At 45.1% G+C, this 10,259-nt stretch overlaps 1 long non-coding RNA gene across 1 annotated transcript; it reads right to left on the minus strand.

Annotated features, from left to right (window-relative positions):
- Positions 1–5,005: 5,005 nt before the first annotated feature.
- Positions 5,006–8,128, minus strand: LOC116376529 (uncharacterized). The gene is made up of 3 exons (XR_004211950.1): positions 7,923–8,128; positions 7,756–7,815; positions 5,006–7,615 (listed from the first exon to the last, which is right to left on the minus strand). It is a non-coding gene; the product is annotated as an uncharacterized LOC116376529 (long non-coding RNA).
- Positions 8,129–10,259: the final 2,131 nt, after the last annotated feature.

Raw genomic sequence — 10,259 nt, forward strand, 5'->3', positions numbered from 1 at the left:
GATTTACTCACTTATCCTTGTGTCACTCGTCCACCTAATGCCCGCATTCTCCACCAATGTGAGCGGACCATGTAATTGGGCGTCACTCTAAAGCGGGAAGGTGGAATAAACGAGTCAGGAGTAGGTTTTCTTGATTGAACACAGTTCTCTATTGAGGGCATTTGGTCAACACAAACACTCCAACATAATCAATGAAAATCTTCTAAGGAAAAAACATACATCTTCTTCTCCGGATGAAACAGGAACACAATAGGATTATCTTTAAACTACAACAAAAAGTCACGGGATTGTCACCGTCTTAGTGGTTCTTCCTGGATAGCTCCTCTCTCTCGTTGGCCATCTTCCAGAGATAGTTTCCCCCCCTCTCTGCTGGTTCCATTCTCTCTCTTATAGGGGAAGGAGAGTATGTCATTAATACCGTCAGCTGTGCTTAATAGCCTCTGGTTACCTTGTCTCCCATGCCTTGTTGGGCTACTATCCATGAGCCCAGCCTGCCCTCTGGTGGTCCTTCCACATGAACTACTAGTCTTACTCTTGTGTGCGTCAGTCCTATGTATCCAGACTGTAGTGGTGTGTATGTGTGTGTGTGTGAAAGCCACCATGTGCTTTGAGTGTAAGGGTGTGCGTGTCCCTGTCAGCTCTCCTGTTCTGTGGCAAGACGTGTGCCAGATGCCAACGAACATCACGGCACAGACACAGGCGACACACACACACACAAACATGGTTTCTCTCTCATATACACACGCACACACCCCTGCTGAAGTCGAGAATAGCTCATAAACATGTATGTGTCTCGCTGAATACAGACAGGGAGTCAGGATGGCAGGAAAATGTTTGCACAACCTCAATGCAATGTTTCTACTTCATCGATGTCCTTTCAACTTTTGTCCCTCATCCCTACAACATCACTCATCTCCTCTCTAACTTTTCCCCTCAACCCTGGCCTTTTCCCTCGCTGCCTCCTCAAACGAGATTCTGAGGAAAGGCAGTGAGTGTGGGAGGAGCAAGCGTACCATCATTCCTCACTCCGTGCCCCCAAATGGGCATTGAGGAAGTTCATCTTCTCAGAGGACACGGTTTCTGCTGCTACAGTATGCTGAGGGTGCACTACTCACTCCTTCCTTTTTTCTCTGTCACTAACCTCATATTTCCTATGTATTCTCTCCTTGTCTCCTCTCCTTTTCTATGTATACCCACTCACACCTACCCTACAATCTCTCCCTCCCTCCCTGTCGCTCCCTCCCATTTCCTCCCTGCCCTTGTTGTAAACAGATGTTTGATAGAGATTGGTTTATGTCACAGGTCATTATTCTGAATACCCGGTGGCGCAGCGCTTCATTAGCTGTGCTAACACCTGGGCCTCCTTATTTTCCACTCAAAGGGTATGTGTGTGTGTGTGTGTGTGTGTGTGTGTGTGTGTGTGTGTGTGTGTGTGTGTGTGTGTGTGTGTGTGTGTGTGTGTGTGTGTGTGTGTGTGTGTGTGTGTGTGTGTGTGTGCGTGTGTGTGTGTGTGTGTGTGTGCGTGTGTGTGTGCGTGCATGCGTGAAAGAGAGAGAAAGGACTAATAGCAGTCACTCACATGAGAAGATTCTCCCCACAATTGTATTACTTGCGAAAGATGCAATGACAAGGGTGCAGGAGGCTGGGGTGGACAGGGGGGAAATGCCCACCTCCCCCCAGAGGTGTAATACAAGCGCAAGACTTCTAGATTCGTTGAGGGAATTTTATTTAGAAAAGGCCTCCGCTGCTGGAACAGGAGTCACTTCCCCTGCCCCCACTGACTGTTTCGTTCTCATTCTAGGTTGTTTCAAGCAGTGAGTGAGAGAAATTGCACTGTGCAGCACCACCATCATTACCCACCGCACCGAGGAATGTGCTATAATTGTTATTCTTGTTGACAGTGCTGATAAGAAGACAGAACGGTGCTTTATTATGGACAGACTTCTCCCCATCTTAACTACTGTTGTATCCATATGTTTTGACCATGACCGTTTACAACCCAGGGTTACTCCAAGCAGTTTAGTCACCTCACCTTGCTCAATTTCCACATTATTCATTACAATATTTAGTTGAGGTTTAGGGTTTATTGAATGATTTGTCCCAATGCAATGCTTTTAGTTTCTGAAATATTTAGGACTAACTTATTCCTTACCACCCACTCTGAAACTAACTGCAGCTCTTTGTTAAGTGTTGCAATCATTTCAGTCATCCGTATACATAGACACACTGGCTTTACTTAATGGCAGTGGCATGTCATTAGTAAAGATTGAAAAAAGTAAAGGGCTGGACAGCTGCCCTGGGGAATTCCTGATTCTACCAGGATTATGTTAGACAGGCTTCCATTAAAGAACACCCTCTGTGTTCTGTTGGGAGGGTCCCGGCGTACTCCGTTCGATCCATCCTGGATTCGAGACGTCGGGCGAGGGGCCTTCAGTACCTCGTGGACTGGGAGGAGTACCGTCCGGAGGAGAGATGCTGGGTTCCAGAGGAGGACGTGTTGGACCCTTCTATGCTACGGGATTTCCACCGTCTCCGTCCGGATAGCCCTGCACCGGTTTTGGCGCGCTGCTGGAGCCGTGCATCAAAGGGGGTGTACTGTCACGACTTCTACCGAAGTCGATGCCTGTCCTTGATCGGGTGGTGCTCGGCGGTCGACGTCACCAGTCTTCTAGCCATCATTGATCCATTTTCCATTTTCCATTGGTTTTGTCTTGTCTTCCTACACACCTGGTTTTATCCCATTCATTACCTGTTGTGTATTTAACCCTCTGTTTCCCATCATGTCTTTGTCAGAGATTGTTTCTTGTTTCAGTTTCGTGTTGTTTGTATTTGGTGCGCGACCGGTCCTCGTAACCAATTTGTTTCATTTGTATTTATGGTTTTGGAGTTATGTTTTGTTTTATTAAATTACTCCATTTACAGAGTTTATTCTCCTGCGCCTGACTTCCCTGCCACCTATACACACGTTTGTGACAGGCGCGCACACTCAGAAGCAAAGCCATTTACATAGCGTTTGCATTTGAATGAAACCAGTTCATTTAGTAAATCTTGCCTGCTGTCATTTTTTTCTCAATTCCCTTCTCCGGCCGTTGTATTGGTCAGTTCAACAGTGAGGAACGTCAAAAACTTTGTGCTAGCCAGGAGCAAGAGTACAGGACATCAATAAGCTGCTCCCAAACATTTTAAACCAGCATCAGAAAATTGAGTATATCATAGTTCATGTGGTATTCAATAACATTATGAAGGGCAGCTCAGAATAGCTGAAAATCGATTTTAAAGAACTGATTGGGTCACTACTTGACACCAAATCAAATGTATTTATATAGCCCTTCGTACATCATCTGATATCTCAAAGTGCTGTACAGAAACCCAGCCTAAAACCCCAAACAGCAAGCAATGCAGGTGTAGAAGCACGGTGGCTAGGAAAAACTCCATAGAAAGACCAAAACCTAGGAAGAAACCTAGAGAGGGACAAGGGGGTGGCCAGTCCTCTTCTGCTGTGCCGGTTGGAGATTATAACAGAATATGGCCAAGATGTTCAAATGTTCATAAATGACCAGCATGGTCAAATAATAATAATCACAGTAGTTGTCGAGGGTGCAGCAAGTCAGCACCTCAGGAGTAAATGTCAGTTGGCTTTTCATAGCCGATCATTAAGAGTATCTCTACCGCTCCTGCTGTCTCTAGAGAGTTGAAAACAGCAGGTCTGGGACAGGTAGCACGTCCGGTGAACAGGTCAGGGTTCCGTAGCAGCAGGCAGAACAGTTGAAACTGGAGCAGCAGCACGGCAAGGTGGACTGAGGACAGCAAGGAGTCATCATGCCAGGTAGTCCTGAGGCATGGTCCTAGGGCTCAGGTCCTCCAAGAAAGAGAAAGAAAGAGAGAAAGAGAGAATTAGAGAGAGCATACTTAAATTCACACAGGACACCGGATAAGACAGGAGAAGTAGTCCAGATATAACAAACTGACCCTAGCCCCCCGACACATAAACTACAGCAGCATAAATACTGGAGGCTGAGACAGGAGGGGCCAGGAGACACTGTGGCCCCATCCGATGATACCCCCGGACAGGGCCAAATAGGAAGGATATAACCCCACCCACTTTGCCAAAGCACAGCCCCCACACCACTAGAGGGATATCTTCAACCAGCGCTTACCATCGTTCAAAGCTTAGACTCTATGGTAGTTCTACTAGATGTGTTCAAAGAGATAGGACATACCACTCATACTTCCGTCTCTCAGTTCGAACCGATACCAATAGTTTGGGAATTCCCTCTTTGTTTTACACCGACCCAGGCTAGAAAATATTTCTCACCTTTTCCGTTTCCAGTCCCATTATCTCTCTGCACCTCATTACAGCCACTTGTCTAATTAGCTGAGTGGCTGTTTGTCTCCCTGTGTCTCTGTGTGTAATTATTGTTCTAAATGGCCATCACCAGCCCGGGCTAGTGTAGTGCATCAGTCTGCCTAGCCTAGGCTCAGGCTAATAGCCCCTGCTAGCTAATGACACCATTAGTCCTAACGATAGCACTAGCCGTTAGCAGCTAAACAGGAGTAATCACTGGGGCCGTGCACTGCTGGAAAACCTCTGTTAAAAGGGAAGAGAGGAAGAAGTAAGGAAAAGAGGGGTGTTCTAGAGGTGAGCTGAGTGGAGAGAGAGAGAGAGAGAGAGAGAGAGGGTCAGCGCATTAGCAACCCTTTGACTTGGCAGTGTGACACCAATATTGAATTGGTCGCTAAGGTGCCAGTGAAATGTTTTTTTTTGCTGGTCATGTTTGTTTTTGGTTCATAATTAATTGTTTTAGTTTATCAAGATTGATTGAAACAGCAAAGGGTATGCAACAATGGGTACGTATGTAACGGATGTGAAATAGCTAGCTAAATAGCGTTTCAATCGGTGACTTCACTTGCTCTGAGACCTTGAAGTAGTGGTTCCCCTTGCAGAGGGGCTTTTGTGGAGCGATGAGTAACGATGCTTCATGGGTGACTGTTGTTGATGTGTGCAGAGGGTCCCTGGTTTGTGCCTGGGTATGGGCGAGGGGATGGTCTAAAGTTATACTGTTACATGTAGACCAGGTATTGAAAAAGTTTGGTCCGAAGTCTTGGTTGAATCTTTGCGAGGTGCAATTCAATCATCAATTCAAATCAATCATCAATTTCTATGAACATTTCTTAAGGCTTTCCCAAAAAGCCTTCCCAATTATAGGCCTACCTGGCAAAATTATATGATGATGATTTGTATCAATTGCGGGACATTTGTTTTGCAAACTCTGCCATCACATGTAGCTTGGTCTCTTGCTAGGTGAAATTAAATTAAAGGATAACTGCACCCTCCAAATGTTTTTTATTTTATTGTTCCCAGGCCTCAAATGTGGTCTCCTGGCATGGTTTAAGCATGGTTGTTTTTCTACAGAGAGTGAAAACCTGAAATACGAGGAAAACGAGGAAATTGGAAAGAATGTATTTCTGAAAACTGAATTTACCCAAAGATAAAACAGATTTTAAAGGGCCTTACAGCTGTAACTTGACTGTTCGAAACAATAACACCCTTTTTGAGATGGATTGTTTTGTTTTATTTTATCCCTCCAATGTAAATATGATATTGTCAAGTTAAAATGTAGTTATTTGTGTATAGAGGGTAGGTCATTATTGGATATAGGTTTTCCTAGACCAGTATTCTTTTCATTCGGGCCAGTAGCTTTCAGTTGGCACTGGCCTGATGTGCCACTGGCAAATTAATCTGAATGTCAAGCTTTGCAAGGGCATGCTAATTTAAAAGATGTTTAGTTATTATTAGCCTGTTAAAAGGCAATCTACACACACTAAGAGATGTAGTTTTGCTATGAGTGCCTTGAGAGTTGTCTTTCATTGATGTCTTTATAACATGATCAAGATTTGAACCCACACTTATCGCAGAATTAAACTTAGTAACAGATGCACAGAAGACCAACATTTTTTTGTGACTATTGATGAAAGACGACTACTGTCATCCATTGTTTTTACATATTTTGAAAGGCTTAAAATGACAGAAGAAAATATACATTTGTGGACAAGCTGGATGTAGTTCCCATAGTGTCCTTTGGAGGGTGTTGTTGCGCCAGCATGCATTACGCTGGTGTGACTGACCTCTCCTGTGGCCTGGCATATTGTTTAAAGGCTGACTAAACACACTGCTGTTATGCGCAAGACTCCACCGGACCACCTTGCAACTTAATGCCTTTAGGTGGTTGTGGGTGTCTGTGTGCATGTTTATTTGCGACACTGCACACGATACTGTACTCGAACACCAGACGACAGGGGGCACATAGTTAACATATGCGTCGCCCGAGAAACAAAAATGACAGATGTATATACTTTTAAGTGTGTGTGTGTGTTACTTGTCTCCTTCTCTCCCACCCCAATCCCCCGCTCCCCCAATCATTGTGTCCAAACACAATGTATGGCAGTGCAATAAGTCTGAATGCAAAGCACCATCTCTCTCCACACATAATATTCAAAATGCACAGTAGCCTAAGCCCCAGGAAGGCCAGAGCAGCAGAAGCACCATCCATGTATTAAAGCCCTCTAATGGAGATGGGAACACAGAGGTCAGAGGCCAGCAGAGGTCAGAGGTCAGCAGGAGTTGTTGCACTAAAGACAGATGAGGGAGGGATAAGCAGGTAGAGGTTGGGGACTTTGTAGGTCAGATAGAACCATTCTTATAGGGGTCATTCATTCCAGATGGAATTGAGTGTTGGCTGTACTTCTTTTAATTTGGGAAATATGAAGATATGGTATTCTTTTGATGGGGTGGGGTGACTAAGTCTAGATTCTGAATAGATGTAGCTCCAGATATAGGACTAATTGTCAAAGCATGTCTAATCTATGTGTCTTTCTGGTTAGTTTGGTTCTGTTTGTGGACTGTTAATTGGGCAGCATGTGATAGGTGTAGTAGCCATGAGGTTCCAGGGGGGGGATTCAGGCTCTGTCTGTGAGTCTGTCTGTGTGTCTGAGTCTCTTGCCTGTGAGTCTCTTTCAGTCTCTGTGTGTCTGTGAGTCTCTTCCTGTGAGTCTCTGCCTGTGAGTACAGCCAGTGAGTATCTGCCTGTGAGTCTCTTTCAGTCTCTGTCTGTGAGTCTGTTTGTGATTCTATGCCTGTGGGAGTCTGAAGTCCATATAACTGGTCTCTCTCTCTGACTCTCTTCAACTTCTCTCTCTCTTTAACACTTTCTTTCTCTTCATCTTACTTTCACTCACTCTGTCTTACTCTCTTTTTCATTCTCTGTTTCAATCTCACTCACTCCCTTTCATTCTGTCTGATGATAATATGTGCATTGTCACAATTTGTATCGCCTGATTCACTTAAAGATACTTAAAGATATTAGATTCCTCTTTTTTGGCTGTCTTAAGCTTCCCCATTTATATTCAGAGCTAAAGTTCTCAAAACCCAACGTCAACTGTGCCAATCAGAATAGGTAGAAGTTTCTACCTGAAGCGTGAGAATCTCCAGACTCTCCAGACCTCATCTCCTCAATTCCCACTTCCTCCTGAATCATTTCCCCCTTGACAAATGGCCCTTGGTTGCTTTTAGGGAAGTGGAGAAGAGACAGGAGAACAGAGAAGGTTCCTCCTGGCCCTAAGAGAGGAGAAGAGAGAATACTTTTCTTAAACAACTGACCAAGGGAGAGGGAACTCCTATAGCTCCTTTAGTTAGCTATAGAGAAGTTAGACATCACACCTGGGCTGAGAATACTGTGTGGCTCCTCTGTTCCCTACCTGGCTTCGCATTCCCTTGCTCTCACTGATTATTGTAAAGATCAGCCAAGGTTCTCGTTCCTAGATTGAATGAGAAATACATGGAGGACAGGAGAGAAACAGTTTAGTATGTATAAACATTATGAATTTACTCACGTGTATTATCGTCATGTAAAACGGAGGCTTACTGTTTGAGTGGGTTTAGTTAGTCACCCATGTCCTGTGCTGTGCATTCCTCCCTCTTTCTCGCTCTCTTTTCCCTTTTCTCTCTCTCTTCCGGACTTGCTCTGACAGAGCGGTAAGTGTAGCCAGCTCCGTTGTCTTTTCCCTGCAGCTCCTCAGACATTAATCCATTGTGATGACAATCGACCTTGCTGTGAGACATGTGTGTGTGTGTCCAGTATCCCCCCCCCCCCCCCCAAAGCTCATAACCACACAGGTATCACTAGTCTATTCAATGACAATCTCTTCTCCTTGGCTGTCAAAACAGTGGTCATCTGGAGCCCTGAAGACTTGTTGCTCAGTTGTGTGTGTGTGTGTGTGTGTGTGTGTGTGTGTGTGTGTGTGTGTGTGTGTGTGTGTGTGTGTGTGTGTGTGTGTGTGTGTGTGTGTGTGTGTGTGTGTGTGTGTGTGTGTGTGTGTGTGTGTGTGAGAGAGCTCACAGGCTGGATGCTCCTAATGGGCGGCCAGAGGGGAGGAGTATCATACTCCCGTCTGGGGCTCTCTAACCTTGGCTGGAAGAGAGCTGCACAGCTCCCTGGAGCCTACTGAAGGAGCCAGGGCTTTGTCTCTCCTCCCGCATCCGAGGAGCCTGGTCACTGGGTAAATGCTCTCTGACCCCTAGGCCCCGGCCCAAGGGCTACCAGGCACCCTTTGGAGGGAGGAGCAGAGAGAGACACAAGGGGCCATCTGGTGCCCAGTGGAACACACATCACACACGCACCAGTGGCCCCCAGCTGACCTGCCTGTCACTCTGGCTGTGTGTCTCTGCTTCCCTAACCTCCTCTGTGGGAGAGAATGCCAGGGGCCTGGAGGGGCCAGGAAGGGAGGGATGGAAAGAAAGAAGAATGGATGGAGGGAGAAAGGGAGGTGGAGTTATGGGAAGGATGCACAGCCCACACCACGTTCACCTTGACTGGGTCTTCCAGTGTAGGGACCTGGGTGCTCGTCTAAAGGGGTAGAAAAGAAAGATAACGGAAAGAGAGAGCAGGTGAGAGTGTGTGTGTGCGTGTGCGTGTGTGTGTGTGTGTGTGTGGACAAACAGACAGGCAGTATAAAAAATAAACACTTATGAAGCCATTAGCTAAAAGTACATAGTGAAATTTAAGAAACAAACATTCCTTGGTAGCCACAGTTCTTAAAATTTGGCAGGGCTAAACTATTTAAAGGATAGTCCCTAGGCCTTCCTTAATGGTCCTGTTACCCAGTTGGATGGCCTCAAGCACAAACGAGGATGCTCAGGGAAGGACGGCTCATAATAATGGCTGGAACGGAGATCAATGGAATGGTGTCAAACACATGGAAACCATGTGGTTGGTATATTTTATACCATTCCACTTATTCCACTCCAGCCAATACCACGAGCCCGTTCAGCCAAGTTAAGGTGCCACCAACCTCCTGTGCACTGTGCCTATTGGTGGGGCACTTGAGACAGTGCAGGCATCATCCAAGGGGAAGCAGTTGGAACTGCAGGTTAAGGACATGGGTGCTGCAACCCAGGATGTCATAGACCTTCCTCCTGGCCTGCTGCTCAAAGAATGAGGCCAGACTTCCGAGAGGTACCCTGGTGATATTAGCACAGGTGTTCACAATGGCTTGGAGGCAGTTCCTGTTCTTAGAAGAGGGATGTGAACCAGCATACAAAGGAGAAACAGAGAATGCTCTCGATGAAAGAACTATAAAAAGTTTGCCATATTGATTTGTGTACACTGAATGAGTTCAGTTTCCTGAGGAAGTAATGTCTGGTATGTTTTTTTTGATGATGGCGTCTGTGTTTTGCTCATACTTCAGGGTGTTAATTAAAGATGGTACTAGTAAAAAACTAACATTAAAACCTCTTAGAGCTACCCCCCTACTTTTTTCAATTTCAACCTGAAGACATACCCAAATCTAACTGCCTGTAGCTCTGGCCCAGAAGCAAGGATATGCATATTCTTGGTTCCATTTGAAAGAAAACACTCTGAAGTTTGGGTAAATGTGAATTGAATGTAGGAGAATATAACACAATAGATCTGGTTTAGATAATACAATGAAAAAAAACATGTTTTTTTATTTTTATTGTTGTATCATCATCTTTAAAATGAACCAGATAAAAAAAACATTCAGATAGGATGATGGGGACAATTTCAGTGAAAAATATAAGAGGGCAACAGTACTTGTGCAACATTTCAGAATGATAACTTCCAAAATGAGTGTGCTACATGACATTTATCATGAAGTCACCCAGGTGTCCCACACAAATAGCCCAAATGTACCCAAGTGGCCAAATTGGTGAAGGTATACATTTTGAAACAAATAAATATATA

The sequence above is a fragment of the Oncorhynchus kisutch genome, linkage group LG12 (genome assembly GCF_002021735.2).
Source record: "Oncorhynchus kisutch isolate 150728-3 linkage group LG12, Okis_V2, whole genome shotgun sequence".
Classification (NCBI taxonomy): Eukaryota; Metazoa; Chordata; class Actinopteri; order Salmoniformes; family Salmonidae; genus Oncorhynchus; species Oncorhynchus kisutch.